The sequence below is a fragment of the Mytilus galloprovincialis genome, chromosome 8, assembly GCF_965363235.1.
Source record: "Mytilus galloprovincialis chromosome 8, xbMytGall1.hap1.1, whole genome shotgun sequence".
Lineage (NCBI taxonomy): Eukaryota > Metazoa > Mollusca > Bivalvia > Mytilida > Mytilidae > Mytilus > Mytilus galloprovincialis.
The window spans coordinates 81,598,123-81,617,679 of NC_134845.1; the positions used below are offsets into that span (position 1 = coordinate 81,598,123).

At 34.1% G+C, this 19,557-nt stretch overlaps 2 long non-coding RNA genes across 2 annotated transcripts in view; one reads left to right on the forward strand and one right to left on the reverse strand.

Moving 5' to 3' along the window:
• Window positions 1-1,282: 1,282 nt before the first annotated feature.
• LOC143042664 (uncharacterized) overlaps window positions 1,283-19,557 on the reverse strand; it is a 42,404-nt gene continuing 24,129 nt past the window's right edge. The window contains exons 3-4 of the long non-coding RNA XR_012968076.1: window positions 6,301-6,524; window positions 1,283-2,236 (exon numbers count right to left, since the gene is read on the reverse strand). This is a non-coding gene — a long non-coding RNA (uncharacterized LOC143042664). The remainder of the gene's footprint in view (window positions 2,237-6,300; window positions 6,525-19,557) is intronic.
• LOC143043570 (uncharacterized) lies at window positions 8,142-15,205 on the forward strand. The gene is made up of 3 exons (XR_012968474.1): window positions 8,142-8,344; window positions 9,401-9,508; window positions 15,047-15,205. It is a non-coding gene; the product is annotated as an uncharacterized LOC143043570 (long non-coding RNA).

Below are 19,557 nucleotides of genomic sequence, written 5' to 3' on the forward strand. Positions count from 1 at the left end.
AATTGTTATCAAATCTTTAACAAATCAGAAGTAAATCATATTCCTACGTCAAGCAAATCAGAAGTAAATCATATTCCTACCTCAAGCAAATCACAAGCAAATCGTAAATAAATTGGCATCAATCATCAATTCACAGATTATAGCATTAACATCCAGATCAAAAATAAGTTCTGCCCCTGAAACCCCCAAATTTTGAAGCGCAAGTGTCTTCATTTTACCTTTAATAGCTAATCCACTAGTTGTAAAAAGGAGTACTATCTTTGGTTGCGATTAGGGACAAATTGTTCTTTTGAAGTTTCTCTTACTTTTTACCCGAATTTGACTAAAACGAAATTTGAAAAAAAACATAGGCAACCACGTGTACTTAGTAAATTAATGTTGAATAGGTGATGGGTCTTAGTCTTGGTCCAAATCTGCTACATTGTAATATATATATATATATATAGCTTTGTCCATTTTGCCCGGCACATGGTCAGTAAACAACAATTAAAACATTAAACTTGCCAGTGAATTTTATCTGCTGGCTCGGGAAGCTATTCTTGAAATGTTTTGATCTGCTTACACATCTTTTACACATTTTTATTTTTAAAATTAATCCTAACAGCACTAAACTATCATGATTATAACGAGATACTGAAATGCAAAGTTTCTGAATTTTAAAGGTTAACATTTGAATAGTATTAGTTAAATATGTGAAATTATAAATATAAAGATTCCTTACCATACGTCATCTTTCATAGACTGAATAAAACTCCTCATCTTGCAACCTTCTTTGTTCAGTTCATATAGAACAGTATTTGAAATTTGAATTTGACCTCAACCGGAAGTCAGAGAGATAGATAAACAAAGAAAACTGGAATGCATTAACATTTTATTCATTGTAGCAAATCATCAATGAATCACATCAAGATAGCTAAGAAAGTTAACAAATCGTTTTCAAATCATTTCATAGAATATTCAAAGTTAACAAATCATAACGAAATCACACCGTTCTAGCTAACAAAGTTAACAAATCTCTTTCAAATCATTTCATACGATATTCTAAGTAAACAAATCATAAAGAAATCACACAAAAACAGAAACAAATGGCTTACAAATCTTACAATAGAAAGAAATCACATAGAAATCAGATTTAGGGAATTTAGAAAATTCTGATTTGTCTATGATTTGTTTAATGAATCGCAAGCAAATGGTACTAACAAATCGCAGAATCACGATTTGAAAGAGATTTGAATACGATTTGAAAGCAATTTGTTCATTTATTTTTCTGTTTGGGATATAGTACATAGTTGAAACATTTCTTCAGGAAAATCAAATTACATTATACATCATTGTTTAAAAAGATATTCCATGACTTTGACTGAGGTGATGGAGGGTTGTTGTTGAGACAATCGTTTTCTATTTCTGCTAACACCAGTCTAGTAGACGTGCTGTTGTCAAGTCTAACTAAATCTTCGATAGTGTCACAAAATGATCTAGACATCAGCTTATCAAGCGATTCGACTTTTGTAGACTTGTCTATACCTTCTTGAATAATAGTTGAACCTAGTGGCGACTCCGGAATAATTGAAGGCTCGTTACTAGTAGATGGAACGAATGATTGAACTTTGCTGGTTACCGGAAGTGTAGTCGTAGAGGGTACAGTTACAGGAAGTGTAGTCGTAGCGGTTACAGACTCTTTTATACTAACCGTCTTTACCTTGTTGGTAGATGGAGGAACTTCAGTTGGTTTAACACACTGCCATTTGAGTAATAAGCTATGAATATCTTTTACAGTGTTTTCAATGGAAACAAGTCGACTTGAATCTAACTGTTGGTTAAGCATGCTGATGTCAAACTCGGATAAGTTCAGACTAAGTCTGCTCTCTTGTAGCCGTTGGTTGACCTTCGCACCCCGCGATTGAGTTTCTGCTGCTTTATCAGTTGGTGGCGGTTCAAATGGGTTGGCAGGTGATGGCGGATTAGATAGTTTGGCAGGTGATGTCGGGTTGGATAATTTGATAGGTGATGGCGGTTCAAATGATTGAGCAGATGCAGGCGGTTCAAATGGTTTGACAGGTGATGCCGGATTAGATAGTTTGTCAAGTGAAGGCAGCTCTTCTAAATGGCTGGCTACATTTGTAAACATTGGTGGTATATCAACGTGATGAATAACTGATCTGCTCAATTTAACTACGTTTGTTTTGATGCCAATTGATCTCATTAAATGGCTGAACTCACTTTCTTTAACTGGGTTCTAAAAATAAAAAAACTATTTATAAGTAAATGTGTTTAGTATGGCGTTCATTATCATTGGACTAGTATATATTTGTTTAGGGGCCAGCTGAAGGACGCCTCCGGGTGCGGGAATTTCTCGCTACATTGAAGACCTGTTGGTGACCCTCTGCTGTTGTTTTTTATTTGGTCGGGTTGTTGTCTCTTTGACACATTCCCCATTTCCATTCTCAATTTTATTAATATCCTTAATATAATTTCTTACTCCATTTTATCTAATAGTAATAAATAACTTAATTCGTAAAGATTTTGCATGCGATATTATTTATACTTACAGTATCTATATCTTATGACAATAATCGGTATCCATGTAAATGACTTAAACCCAGTTTACATAAGTGTATGTGATTAGCTGTATCATAGGTTTACATTAGAGAAAAACAATATGTCCATAGTACACAGATGCCCCACTCCCATTATCATTTTCTATGTTCAGTGGTCTGGACCGTGAAATTGGGGGCAAAAGTCTAATTTGGCAATGATATTAGAAAGATGATATCATAGGGAACATGTATACTAAGTTTGAAGTTGATTGGACGTCATCAAAAACTACCTTGACCAAAAACTTTAACCTGAACGAACGAACGAACGAACGAACGGACGGACGGAAGGACGGAGAGACGCACAGACCAGAAAACATAATGTCCCTCTACTATAATCGTAGGTGGGGCATAAAAAGGTTCCGATTTAAGTGTTCCTTAGCTAGGTGAATACTTAAATATGTTTATGCATACGACTTATGTATTTTTACGAAACTAAGGAAATTCTTAGTGAAATCTAAGATGTTTTATGCATAGGGACCATTAACAATGATCCAGAATGAAGACAATATCCATCTTTTTGGCAAATTAATAATAATTTATATTATAGTACTTTGTATTACTGTATCATAAGTCGGTCCTTTTACATAAATACTAGTGGTACAAATAGAAAAAAAACAGATCTTGCCGAATTTTCAATAAATGGTTTTCAACAAATTAGAAAACAACTTGCATTTTAGCCAAATATATTCTACTTTTGTATATGGTTGACATAAGCAGGATCATCCTATACATGTTATTTTATTTTCAAAAAGTGAAGTAGTTTTGGAGAAGAATATTTTTGAAAATAGCTTTTATCAAGAATCGTCAAGTGTAGTCAAAATTTTATTAAAGCTCTTAAAGTTAAAAAGGCAGAGCAAAGGTTACAACAACAGAAGACCAATAACATAATACCACTGCTATGTTGTCAGAAAACAACAAATTTAAAGTACTTAGATAGAATTCTCATCTTGTAAAGTTACAAACTACTAGTATTCCACGTATTGTCTTAATATATTCAGTAGTTGTTGTTTGTTGAAGTGGTTCATAAGTGTTTCTCGTTTTTTTTTTATATATATATAAAAAGAAGATGTGGTATGATTGCCAATGAGACAACTTCCACAAGAGACCAAAATGACACAGACATTAACAACTATAGGTCACTGTACGGCCTTCAATAATGAACTAAGCCCATACCGCATAGTCAGCTATAAAAGGCTGTAAAACAATTCAAACGAGAAAACTAACAGCATAATTTATGCGCCAAAAAATAATGAAAAACAAATATGTAACACATAAACAAACGACAACCACTGAGTCAAGGCTCCTGACTTTAGACAGGAAAAGGAACTTGGTTTTCCCGTTTAACTAGTTTACTAGTTTTACTCTAGTCATTTTTGGGGCCCTTTATAGCTTGCTGTTCGGTGTGAACCAATGCTTCGTGTTGAAGACCGAACTTTGTTCTATAATGGCCAGTTTACTTTTACAAATTGTGACTTGGATTAAGAGTTGTCTCATTGACACTCATATCACATTTCTTATATCTATATATTATGTTCTCTGCATAATTATCAAATTGAATATGAAATAAGGAGAACTGGTATGATTGTCAATGAAACAACAATCTGTCAGAACTTAAATGACATCAATAATGTTAGCAATTGTAGGTCACTGACTTACCGTACGGTCTTTGGTAACGAGCAAAAAAAAACAATACCATATAAAAAGTCCCGATATGAAAAATGTGAAACAATTTGCTCAAATTTACAATGCCGTAGTATTGTACGAAAAACAAATAAAACAGACATGCATAACCCTTCGGGGAACACTGAATACAGGCTGTTGACTTAGGACTGGTACCGAGATAAAAGATGTCAGTTGTTAGCGCTCCCCTTACATGGGACAGTGGAGTAATAGCACAACATAAGAACATACTGTAAAAATTGGTTGCAAATGACAACAAGAACCATCAAAAGTAGACACAATGCACCGATTTACCCATAGTAACTTGGGTCTAGTTCAAAGCCAAAAGTTCTGGTGATTTTTTGTTTTGTAGTTTGTAATCTTCTTTTACTATTGTTATTTATAAGTGAAGGCTTAATGCTTAACTCTGTACCACTTTCGTGTACATGTAGGTACTCGGTTTTGCGTTAGTTCTCGGTGAACGTTCGTAATTGTCTATTGTGTAATTGGACGAACATTTGATATTTAGGGTGGGGGGTTTACGGTCAATGGGCCAACCCAATCTTTATGCAGCCAATGTTATAGTACTTTCAATATCAACTAATATTTAAGAGGGTGTCCATGGAAAAACCCGGAAGTGGATGGCACATGATATATTTTGTTTTTAATTTTTTTTTCATGTATTTCATATCACAAATTCATTCTTTCTCAAAGTTAAATTTTGTTTTCTTTAATAACTGCAACAAATAAAGAGAAAAAAAATACATAGAAAACACTGAAAATTCATTGAATAGGGGAGATAACTCTTCATTTTGTACAAAATTTTGTTGCATTGTTAGTGAACTTTAAAATCATTTTCTGAGCCATCAACTGTTGATTCAAAAGTATCTTTGACATATATATCCTTTGTATGATATAAACATTGCATTGGAACCAAAAATTTAGTGGGAAAAAAATTATGTTGTGCCACCCATATCATAGGATTTGCCTGATATTTACTTGAACAATCTCTTAAGCTTAATAAACATGAAACGTTAAGCTCAATTGAAACGTAAACATTAAATATCAATAGAACAGGTACCAACCCCAAATTTCCAGGGCCTTACATGTTTCCATAAATCGCAAAATTAAAACAGATACTCGTCAAATAGGTTATTTTACCAATTCAAAAATATGAAAACTGAAAAATTGAAATAAATAACCCTTTTTTAAACGTAGGACTACAAGTCACTTTTGAGACGAATATATACAATTATTTAACTACATTTTGTATTAGTAGATTTATTGCAATAAAGAAAAAATAAGTAGATCACGTTGGCCTACATTTTCTAATTGAACAATTTAGGTCTCTTTCACAGATATTTGACATGGTAGAGGTATTTTTTTTTATGCACATATATTTATTTTTTAAGAAAAAATTGTCTTTTATTTTTTAGGTCCATATATTTCAGTTAATAAATATATATTTATTATTTATTCAAAGATATTTTATTTTATGAGTTCACAGATATTTTGATTTTTTTAATACATGTTTTGTTTTTATATACATTTATTAAATTTATTTTATTTATATTTATGAACATAGATATTGCAACGCCATAGCATTTTGACAAATACTAATTTTGATCATTAAAAAGCTTGATTTCTTATAACGAATACGTGGTAATTAAAACGTCCAGGGTTTTTGTTAAAAGTTAACTTCCAGTGTCGAGGATATCCTCATAAACGGACCTATTAAGGACCATCGATATTTTAAGAAAAGAGTCTACCTAACACGGTGTACATGTACGAGAAATTTTAAGACACAAAATAATTTTGAAATTTGTGTTAACAATATGATACTAAATAGTTCGATGTAATAAAAGCAATTTTGACCCCTTAGAATCGATAAACATCAAAAAATGTCCACCGTTAAAAGTTAATTTGCTTCGGACTGCTCACTCAGGGAAACAACCTTTTAGGGATGATGAACTTCGATATGCAACTGTTATACGGGCCTTTATTTATAATGTTTTGCGTTCTTGGGCTAAAAAAATGAACTTACTGGTTTGTCGTCATCAGGTGTAACAACTGTTATATCGTCATCGGCCGGTGTAACAACTGTTATATCGTCATCGGCCGGTGTAACAACTGTTATATCGTCATCGGCCGGTGTAACAACTGTTATATCGTCATCGGCCGGTGTAACAACTGTTATATCGTCATCGGCCGGTGTAACATGCTGCTCGACAAATCTGTCCTCAGCTTCTTCTAATACAGCACGATCATCTACAAAAAGAAAAATATGCTATATACATGGTATGTAAATAAAAACAAATTTTTGAATCCGTCCTCAAGTTCTCAATTCAAACATATCTTAAATCCAGAAAAGCGCTTCGGACGCAAGAAATTATTAAACGTGTTGTTTTCAATTTTTGTTTACATCAATGCATGCATGGGTCGATACCTCTGCTGGTGGACTATCAGTCCCCGAGGGTATCGTCAGCTCAGTAGTTCGGTACTGGCATGATTAAACAAACTACTAAAATTGTCCGTTGATAAATTTTGAAATTATTAAGAAGCAAAGGTTTCAACTCCTTCAGACAAAGTTGGCTTTAGATAAATTTGGCTATGTATTTTGGGAATTTTTGAGATATAGCTTTCAAACGGTTTCGGTACTTATACATCTCATTATTCTTCAGATTTCAAATGCTTCAGACAAAGTTGGCTTTAGATGAATTTGGCTATGTATTTTAGGAATTTTTGACATATAGCTTTCAAACGGTTTCGGTACTTATACATCTTCAGATTTCAAATGTTTGGCTTTGAGATCTCCTGATGAAGGTAAATCCAGATGCGCTTCGGACGCAAGAAATTATTAAATATGTTGTTTTCAATTTCTTGCATCACTGGGTCGATACCTCTTCTGGTGGACTATCAGTCCCCGAGGGTATCATCAGCTCAGTAGTCAGTACTTCGGTACTGATATATGATTTAACAAACTTGACCAAAATTGTCCGTTTATAAATTTTGAAATTATGCAGTAACTAAACTCCCTCAGGCAAAGTTGGCTGTAGATGTTTGTCTATTTATTTTAGGTATTTTTGACATATAATAGCTCTTCGACGGTTTCGGTTCTTATACATCTTTGGATTTCAAATGTTTGGCTTTGAGCGTTCCTGATGAAGGTAAATCCAGAAAAGCGCTTCGGACGCAAGAAATTATTAAACGTGTTGCTTTCAATTTTTTATAAGCAACCATACTACATCGGATTTTTATATTTTATATATCCTGACATAAGTTATATGGTTTGCTGCCGACCACCAACGGATCCATAGTCGGTTAGCAAAATCAATGGGCTCTGAGGCCAAATGTCGGGAAAAATTAGTAGCCTTTTACAAAACGACTATAATTATTACATCAAGTAAATACCAAATACATTTTTTTCCCTCGTATCTATATGTTCATATAGAAAATCTCAAAAATAATTGAAATTAAAAAGAAAATAAAAATTAACGATTTTGGAAAAAGAGAGGGATAAACAAACATTCTTTATCCCAATTAAGTACCTAGTTTGTTAGCGACCCGCTAGAAAGTTTAAACATGAATATACAGTATGACACTGCCCCTGCATGAGGCACCCTGTTAAATGGTAGGCACTTAAAGTTAACCATCGAGAGACGTTAACCACCGAGAGTCGGTTTTTAGACCCGCCCAGTGCACCTAAGCACGCCTACTTTTGGAGCTCTTTAGTATGAAGATAAGAAAAATATACAAAATTACGGAACTGTATACCCTGTTTTATCCTTGTAGTTGGTGTTTCTTGCGCATGCGCACAAAGCACGGTGATAGTTACGGTTACTGACCCAGGAACCTTGTATATTATATACGTTTAATAAACTGGATCCTTGTTGTGTTCAGTAATCGATACACTACGATGGAATTACGGACCAGTTTAACATAAACATGGTAAATAGATAGACAGCTGATAATCATAATTGATTAAGAAATAACCTGGAAGAAGAAATGAGTTAACTATTGATTACAACAGAGACGAGAATGCCATCGTGTTTGTTCTGCTAAAAAAAGCAGGAACATTGGAGTTTATGGTTAGATTTTAAATATTTATTGTCTCCAAACTGGGTAAATTTGATATAGTAACACCCCCCCTTTTTTTATTGTTAGTTTCAAGAATAATTAATCGTCAAAACTTATCCCCTCCCCGACATCAAAGGAAGTTAAATGTATTATCCCAAAATTAGACCAAATTTTTATGATATAAGGACGTCTTGACAAGCTATTATTTTGTTTTGTTTTGTTGGTTTTTTTTTGCTTTGACGTCTTCCTCCTGTATGAAAAAAAAACATAATAGACCCCCCCCCCTTTTCCCCATAATATAGCTTTTTAAGAAGTCATAACTATTTGGACTACCCCTGAATATATTTCAGACAGACTCTTCTCTAAAAAAATGTAAACATGATTTGAGAGAAATCTTTGGAATAGTTTTTTAAATGATTTAATTATTATGTCATGTATATAATTGACATTAACATAGTTATAAACTGAGACTACTAGTATAACACATAGTGTTATAGTAGTCTCAGCTATAAACTTTCCATTGTATTGACTAATATGACTAACTCATATGCTCTTTCCCATAAATGTCACAATATCAATATATTACAGTAAAACTGATAGTTTGATGACATTGTTTAAGACTATTGACCTCAGGTCAGCCTAAACTGAGTTTAAAACGTACTGTAATTTATTCATTTAAACAGTTCAAGACATGTACCTTCTGAAATGTGATTGCATCAAAATTAAACCTAAGGCATAACATACTTAGTGTGCAGGAAGTGCCACCAAATAAATACTGATTTGTAAAATTAGATGATGATATTTGTGAAGTCAAAGATATTATAGCTAGTTATAACTGGTTTTAGATATAAATCTGAGTAAAAGGTTGATTTATATGTGCTCTTTCATGTTTAGATTATAATTTAAATTTAATCTTTTGAAGTTTTTTTTATAATATTAAGACATTAAAATCACAATTATTTATTTATACACAAAAAAATAATTTTTGTCCTTTTTTAGTTGAATGACTGTACACAAACATTATACACACATAATTTTGATAATTCTGTAATGTTTTTTTTCTATAGCCCCAGAATGTGACAAAAGACTTATTAATCCAGATTTACAAAAAATAGAAATAGTTCAGCTACCATAAGACTGCTATGACAAAAATTTTGCAGTTTCCAGAATTTGAGGTAGAGTATAGTTAGGAATAGTTTGATTATGCAGATGCTTAGTTTGCCATAAACAATTATGCCCTTGATACAAAAGCAGAGGAAACAAAAAAGTATGAAAATAGTTGAAAAAAGTAATCATTATTACCTAGTCATATACTGTAAATAGAAAAAGAGATAAGCACTGGTTATGATTTGGTATTTTTAATAGCATTATCATTTGTCCATAACTTGGAATATATACTGGATTGAGCTTGACATTTATTTAATATCATTGACACATGGTTGCAAGAAATGAAAGATGGTAATTTAAACCTAGCAATTTTATTAAGATTTAAAAAAAAGCTTTTGATTTGGTAGAATATGACTTTCTTTGTTTAAAGCTCTACATGTATGGATTAAGTGAGACTACTGTTAGTTTTTTTTAAGTCGTACCTGAATAACAAAAGGTATACATTTGTAATGTTAACTCTGAACAACAACATGTAAAATTTGGTGTTCCCCAATGTTCTATACCTTGTCCTCTATTGTTTGTGCTATTTATAAATGACCTTCCCTTATGCATTAAAAATTGTGAAACAGACCTATATCGTTGTATATGCTGATGACACCACTATTCATAAATCAGGGGGAAACATCTAGAAAATATAAATGATGATGTTCAAGAAGATTTATACAGGGTTGAAGAGTGGTGTAAAATGAATAACATGTTCATAGATGCAAATGAAACAAAATGTTTGATTACTGGAACAAAGCAGAAACTATTCAGACTTTTCAACCAAACTTGATAATAAATCAAAGTATTACAAAATTCTTCATGTGAAAAAATATTAGTTTCAAAATTGACAGCCCACTAAGTAACTGGAGAAATCAAATTGACCAAGGTTGTGCTAATATATCATCCAGAATATACCATCTTTCTTAAATACATTTTTTTTTATATAACTGCAAGAATACATAATACAATGGGTGTTCTGCCCCTAATTGACTACTGTTGTATTATTTGGGATGAATGTAAAAATTGAGGGATAACAAGAATTTTAAAAATCCAAAAAAAGGGCAGCATGATAAATTCTAGATGCAGATCCGTTATCCCTCTTGGTATATAGGAGCACTATATTCTATGTTAACCTCCGCCAGTAGGTATAAACAAATACTGTTGATAGACGGTATATAGGAGCACTATATTCCTTGTTAACCACCGACGGTAGGTATAGACAAATACTGGTGATAGACGGTATATAGGAGCACTAAATTGTATGTTAACCACCGACGGTAGATATAGACAAATACTGTTGATAGACGGTATATAGGAGCACTATATTGTATGTTAACTACCGACGGTAGGTATAGACAAATACTGTTGATAGACGGTATATAGGAGCACTATATTGTATGTTAACTACCGACACTAGGTATAGACAAATACTGTTGATAGACGGTATATGGGAGCACTATATTGTATGTTAACCACCGACGGTAGGTATAGACAAATACTGTTGATAGACAGTACATAGGAGCACTATATTGTATGTTAACCACCGACGGTAGGTATAGACAAATACTGTTGATAGACGGTATATAGAAGCACTATATTGTATGTTAACTACCGACAGTAGGTATAGACAAATACTGTTTATAGACGGTATATGGGAGCATTATATTGTATGTTAACCAACGACGGTAGGTATAGACATATACTGTTGATAGATGGTATATAGGAGCACTATATTGTATGTTAACTACCGACAGTAAGTATAGACAAATACTGTTGATAGACGGTATATGGGAGCACTATATTGTATGTTAACCACCGACGGTAGGTATAGACAAATACTGGTGATAGACGGTATATAGGAGCACTATATTATATGTTAACCACTGACGGTACTAAGGTATAGCCAAATACTGTTGATAGACGGTATATAGGAGCACTATATCTTATGTTAACCACCGACGGTAGGTATAGACAAATACTGGTGATAGACGGTATATAGGAGCCACTACCGACAGTAGGTATAGACAAATACTGTTGATAGACGGTATCAAAGAGCATATATTGTATGTTAACCAGCGACGGTAGGTATAGACAAATACTGTTGATAAACGGTATATAGGAGCACTATATTGTATGTTAACCATCGACGGTAGGTATAGACAAATACTGTTGATAGATGGTATAAAGGAGCACTATATTGTACATGTATGTTAACTACCGACGGTAGGTATAGACAAATACTGTTGATAGACAGTATATAGGAGCACTATATTATATGTTAACTACCGACAGTAGGTATAGGCACATACTGTTGATACAAGGTATATAGGAGCACTATATTCTATGTTAACTACCGACGGTAGGTATAGACAAATACTGTTGATAGACGGTATATTGGAGCACTATTTTGTATGTTAACCACCGACGGTAGGTATAGACATATACTGTTGATACACGGTATATAGGAGCACTATATTGTATGTTAACTACCGACAGTAGGTATAGACAAATACTGTTGATAGACGGTTTATGGGAGCACTATATTGTATGTTAACCACCGACGGTACGTATAGACAAATTCTGTTGATAGACGGTATATAGGAGCACTATATTGTATGTTAACCACCGACGGTAGGTATAGACAAATACTGTTGATAGACGGTATATAGGAGCACTATATTGTATGTTAACTACCGACACTAGGTATAAACAAATACTGTTGATAGACGGTATATGGGAGCACTATATTGTATGTTAACCACCGACGGTAGGTATAGACAAATACTGTTGATAGACGGTATATATATAGGAGCACTATATTGTATGTTAACCACCGACGGTAGGTATAGACAAATACTGTTGATAGACGGTTTATGGGAGCACTATATTGTATGTTAACCACCGACGGTAGGTATAGACATATACTGTTGATAGACGGTATAAAGAAGCACTATATTGTATGTTAACTACCGACAGTAGGTATAGACAAATACTGTTGATAGACGGTTTATGGGAGCACTATATTGTATGTTAACCACCGACGGTAGGTATAGACATATACTGTTGATAGACGGTATATAGGAGCACTATATTGTATGTTAACCACTGACGGTAGGTATAGACAAATACTGTTGATCGACGGTATATAGGAGCACTATATGGTATGTTAACTACCGACGGTAGGTATAGACAAATACTGTTGATAGACGGTATTTAGGAGCACTATATTGTATGTTAACTACCGACAGTAGGTATAGACAAATACTGTTGATAGACGGTATATGGGAGCACTATGTTGTATGTTAACCACCGGCGGTAGGTATAGACAAATACTGTTGATAGACGGTATATACATTGTAGGAGCACTATATTGTATGTTAACCACCGACGGTAGGTATAGACAAATACTGTTGATAGACGGTATATAGAAGCACTATATTGTATGTTAACCACCGACGGTAGGTATAGACATATACTGTTGATAGATGGTATATAGGAGCACTATATTGTATGTTAACCACTGACGGTAGGTATAGCCAAATACTGTTGATAGACGGTATATAGGAGCACTATATCTTATGTTAACCACCGACGGTAGGTATAGACAAATACTGGTGATAGACGGTATATAGGAGCAACTACCGACAGTAGGTATAGACAGATACTGTTGATAGACTGTATCAAAGAGCACTATATTGTATGTAAACCAGCGACGGTAGGTATAAACAAATACTGTTGATAAACGGTATATAGGAGCAATATATTGTATGTTAACTACCGACGGTAGGTATAGACAAATACTGTTGATAGACGGTATATAGAAGCACTATATTGTATGTTAACTACCGACAGTAGGTATAGACAAATACTGTTGATAGACGGTTTATGGGAGCACTATATTGTATGTTTACCACCGACGGTAGGTATAGACATATACTGTTGATAGACGGTATATAGGAGCACTATATTGTATGTTAACCACTGACGGTAGGTATAGACAAATACTGTTGATAGACGGTATTTACGAGCACTATATTGTATGTTAACTACCGACAGTAGGTATAGACAAATACTGTTGATAGACGGTATATGGGAGCACTATGTTGTATGTTAACCACCGACGGTAGGTATAGACAAATACTGTTGATAGACGGTATATACATTGTAGGAGCACTATATTGTATGTTAACCACCGACGGTAGGTATAGACAAATACTGTTGATAGACGGTATATAGAAGCACTATATTGTATGTTAACCACCGACAGTAGGTATAGACAAATACTGTTGATAGACGGTATATAGGAGCATTATATTGTATGTTAACCACCGACGGTAGGTATAGACATATACTGTTGATAGATGGTATATAGGAGCACTATATTGTATGTTAACTACCGACAGTAGGTATAGACAAATACTGTTGATAGACGGTTTATGGTAGCACTATATTGTATGTTAACCACCGACGGTAGGTATAGACAAATTCTGTTGATAGACGGTATATAGGAGCACTATATTGTATGTTAACCACCGACGGTAGGTATAGACAAATACTGTTGATAGACGGTATATAGGAGCACTATATTGTATGTTAACTACCGACGGTAGGTATAGACAAATACTGTTGATATACGGTATATAGGAGCACTATATTGTATGTTAACTACCGACAGTAGGTATAGACAAACACTGTTGATAGACGGTATATAGGAGCACTATATTGTATGTTAACAACCGACGGTAGGTATAGACAAATACTGTTGATAGATGGTATATAGGAGCACTAAATTGTATGTTAACTACCGACGGTAGGTATAGACAAATACTGTTGATAGACAGTATATAGGAGCACTATATTGTATGTTAACTACCGACTGTAGGTATAGACACATACTGTTGATACACGGTATATAGGAGCACTATATTGTATGTTAACTACCGACGGTAGGTATAGACAAATACTGTTGATAGACGGTATATATATAGGAGCACTATATTGTATGTTAACCACCGACGGTAGGTATAGACAAATACTGGTGATAGACGGTATATTGGAGCACTTTATTGCATGTTAACCACCGACGGTAGGTATAGACAAATACTGTTGATGGACGGTGCAAAGGAGTACTATATCGTATGTTAACCACCGACGGTAGGTATAGACAAATGCTGTTGATAGACGGTATATAGGAGGACTGTATTGTATGTTAACCACCGACGGTAGGTATAGACAAATACTGTTGATATACGGTATATATGAGTATTGTATTTTATGTCAAACATCGACGATAGGTATGGACAAAATCCGACAAATACTGTATACAGACAGTGTATAGAAGTACTGTATTGTATGGTAAACACTGACGGTTGGTATGGACAATTTCTGTATCATGTATCAATTGTAAATAAAAGTATCATGTGAGTGACACAGGCTCATTGAAGCCTCTAGTTTTAATATTATTAATTTGGAGATCTGGTCTAATTTATCATTTTCTCTATTACATGCATGATAACTGCAACAATTGAATTGAAATAAAAGTGATAATATTTCTATTGTAGGTTATCAAGATTTAGTGTTTCTATACAAGTGACAAAGATTGAACAACAAAAACATCTCAAACTTTACAGGACAGAGTAGACTTTTTTCACTGTGCTTAGTTTTGTCTTTATGTCTAAATTATGATACCTTTGAAAAAACCAATAAAATATGGAATAACATTTATTTCTATCTTATAAAGTAGAGTGAAGAAATAAGGGGTCATTGAAAACATAAGAATATATTGCTATCATATATGCAGATCAGCAGCCCATACATTTGCTATAGCACATAAATATGGGACCAATAATTTCAAGTTGCCTTTTAAAAAAGACCTTATTAATGTTATGCGAGATACCACCAAAGACCACTAGGTGTTGATCAAATGATATTGTAAATAAGAGGGTTGTCCAAAATATTTCCAACAGCTGTTTGATAAACACTACCTTAATCAAACCACAATGGTAAAAAAACAGTTTTGGTCAGTCTTAAAAGAAGCAATTATAATTTAGAAAAAGTGCAAGCTGTTGATAAAAACTACAAATAACTGCCAGTCCTAAATGTGGGTGGAGATTACCATTTAGCACAAATGAGTTTCTGGACTAAAGAAAGTAATTTCGGCACAAACCGATTATACCCTTTCAAAAACTATGTGTAGTCCCTTTTATAAAAGTGGCAGATTATCTTTCTATCTAGAGTATCTATGACAACTAACTGCTGCTCCTAGTGACGTTAGTCTTTGGTTTTTGAAAAGATTGGATATATTGTCACAATTCTTTTCTAAGGTACCGGTCTGATAAACAGGAAGTAGCCAGATTAGCTACTAAATATATGCACACTGAAATATAGTCCCTTAAAATTCCCATGGCTGTGTACATGTTCAGATACGAACTATGAAAATTTTGTTTATATCTTTAGAGAAGTAAAATCAAGTATGTATGTCTTTAGTTTTGTCAAATTACTGTCTTGTTTTGTCCTGTTATTAGGTAACAGTACTGATACAATACTGTAAAAATACGGAGATGTGGTATGATTGCCAATGAGACGCCTACATGTATCCACTCAAGTTCAAATAAAGTGGATGTAAGCAGTTATATGCAACCATACAGCCTTCAACAATGAGAAAAATCATATCAAATAGACCCTTGTAAATAGGTGTTGATCAAATGATATTGTAAATAAGAGGGTTGTATATTTCATGACGGTATAATACTAAACCCCTAACAGGAGGGATTGTGCCTGATATTCATATGATGAAGACATAATCTTTCACTCAGTTTAATTAAGGTCTGGTTCTGGCATGTCAATAACTGCTAGTAGTCTGTTCTTATTTATGTATTATTGTCATTTTGTTTATTTTCTTTTGTTTCATATTCTGACATCGGACTCGGACTTCTCTTAAACTGAGTTTTACTGTGCGTATTGTTTCGCGTTTGTTTATTCTACATTGGCTACAGGTATAGGGGAGGGTTGAGATCTCAAAAAACATGTTTAATCCCGCCGCAATTTTGCGCCTGTCCCAAGTTAGGAGCCTCTGACCTTTGTTAGTCTTGTATGATATATAATTTTAGTTTCTTGTGTATAATTCGGAGCTTAGTATGACGTCCATTATCACTGAACTAGTATACATATTTGTTTAGGGGCCAGCTGACGGACACCTCCGTGTGCGGGAGTTTCTCGCTACATTGAAGATCTATCGGTGGCCTTCGGCTGTTGTCTGCTCTATGGTCGGGTTGTTGTCTCCTTGACACATTCCCCATTTCCATACTCAATTTTATAGTATGATTTACATCTGCAATAATCACGAAACAATCAGAGACAAGTTTGGGTCTAAATCTGTATGTCCCACATAATCAAATTGACCGAAGAGAGAGGCGAAAGATACTAAAGGCTTATTCAAACACATAAGTCAATAATAAACTGACAAAACCAAGGCAAAAAAAGAGAAAGATTAAAAAACAAACAACAGAATGCAAAACACAACAAAGAACATCACAGACTGAACAAAACGAACCTCGCCAAAAAACTGGTGTGACCAAATGACTAATTTATCTCAGCCTTACATTATTTAGCAGACCCTTTATTATACCAAACCAAACAAAGTTCTTTATGGTACAATGTTTTTGATCCATCGGTCTGTCAGTCCTGTTCTCGTTATTGCAACTCCTCTGAAACCACATAACAGAGTTTTATAAATCTTTGTAGATAATGAGGAAATTATGAAATTATCAATTCATTGATTTCCTATATACTCCTACAACAGTTTGTCATAAAATCTGTCTAAAGACCACAACAGAGTTTCATGAATTTTTTAGATAGTTAGGACATGCTATGTAAATGTGCATATTGGCAGAAAATCATGATTAATTTTTTTATGCCCCACCTACGATAGTAAATGGGCATTAGTTTTCCGGTCTATGCGTCTGCTCCTTCGTCCGTTTTCTCGCTTCAGGTTAAATGTTTTGGTCAAGGTAGTTTTTGTTGAAGGTCAGGTCCAATAAACTTGAAACTTAGTACATATGTTTCCAATAATATGTTTTTTTCTAAGCTTAATGCCAAAGAAGGTTTTTTCCCCTATTTCACGGTCCACTGAACAAAGAAAATGATAGGGCAAGTGGGGAACGGTGTACGATGGACACATTCTTGTTTTTGTCGAGCCTGCGACTTTTGTCGCAGAAAGCTCGACATAGGAATGGTGATTCGGCGGCGGCGGCGACAGCGTTAGTTCACTTTTTAAAAGCTTTATATTTTAGACGGCGAACGACCTGGATGCTCCATACTTTAAATGCAGATGCCTTAAGTTTGGAAGTTTCCGTCTGTCACATGTCCATTGTCCTTGAACTCATTTTCATGGTTCAGTGACTACTTGAAAAAAAGTTAAAGTTTTTTGTAATTTCTCTCATATTATGGGTAACTATGTTTAGTATTTGCGTACCTTGGTCAGCATGCCCATCAGACAGTTTTCACTTGACCTCGCCATCATTTCATGGATCAATGAAAAGGGTTAAGTTTTTGGTGGTCAAGTCTATATCTCAGATATTATATGAAATATGTCTTGTATATTTGGTGTATGGAAGGATTGTAAGGTGTACATGTCCAACTGACAGGTATCATCTGATCTTGACCTCATTTCCTTGGTTCAATGGTCAAAGTTAAGCTTTTGAGTTTTGTTCGTTTTTTCTAATACTATATGCAATAGGTCAACTTTATTTGGTGTCTGGAAATATCTTATGATGTCAGCCTCGCAAGTCTCATTTGACCTTGACCTCATTTTCGAGGTTCATTGTTCAGTGTTTAGTTTTTGTGCCAAGTGTCATCTGACCTTGACCTGATTTGTATTGAATGATTGTAAGGTGTAAATGTATTCCTCATTTTGGTCATATGACCTTGATCTCATTTTCTTTGGTCATGTTATTAATAAGTTTATGTGATAATTGTAGTAAAACTTTATATTTAGGTCTATCAACATAAATAAGGCGAGAAATTTCAACGTGTGTACTCTTGTTAGGAATTAGGAACTATGCCTTCTGAACTTAGAATTTCGGCCTAAATATACTTCTGCATATCTTCTGAAATTACACAACAGAATTTCATGCGTGTTTGAACTAAATAATCTGTTGAAATTTTGTTTGCTTAGTGACAATGTCGGGCTGTGAAGTATGTGAGCGTGCTCACAAAGGTTCTTTGATTACACACAGTCAATGCATTGTCTGTGCTTCCCAGATACAGTCTGTATGCATTTTCTTTGTTGTAAATTAAATTAAGTTTATGTATTGTACGTCGTTCTTAGTCTTTATACATTGTTTATATGCTTTGACTATGAGTCTAAGATACTTCTATTGTCGGTATATCTTAGATTTAGTCGGTTAACACTGTCTATGGATCAGAGACACAGTATGTATGCATTGTAAGTTGTTCCAAGTTGAAATAAAAGTCTGTATGTTTTGCCTGTTACTGCAAGATAAAGTGTGTGCACTGCCTGTGGCTCTTATATACAGTCTGTATGCATTTTCTGTATGCTTTATCTATGGGTCTAATTTTTAGATTCAGTCTGTATACAAACTGTATCTCTGACCCATATACAGTGTCCAAAAAAACTGTTTTAAGATCTCTAACCCATATACAGTGTGAAAATGATCTTTGGTTCTAAGATGCATTTTGTTTGATTGGCTGAATGCTTAGTATATATTGGTTTCGATATATGGTCTGTATGTATTGTATGGATCTTATATATTTGTATTTTTTTCCATCTGATGAGTAAGCCTTTTTCAACTGATTTTTATAGTTCGTTCTTATGTTGTACTGTTACACCAAAGTCCCAGGTTTTTGGAGGTTTGGGATCCCGCTAACATGTTTAACCCCGCCACATTCTGTATGTATGTGCCTGTCCCAAGTTAGGAGACTGTAATTCAGTGGTTGTCGTTTGTTTATATGTTACATATTTGTTTTTCGTTCATTTTTTGTATATAAATTAGGTCGTTAGTTTTTTCGTTTAAATTGCTTCACATTGTCATTTCGGGACTTGTTATAGGTG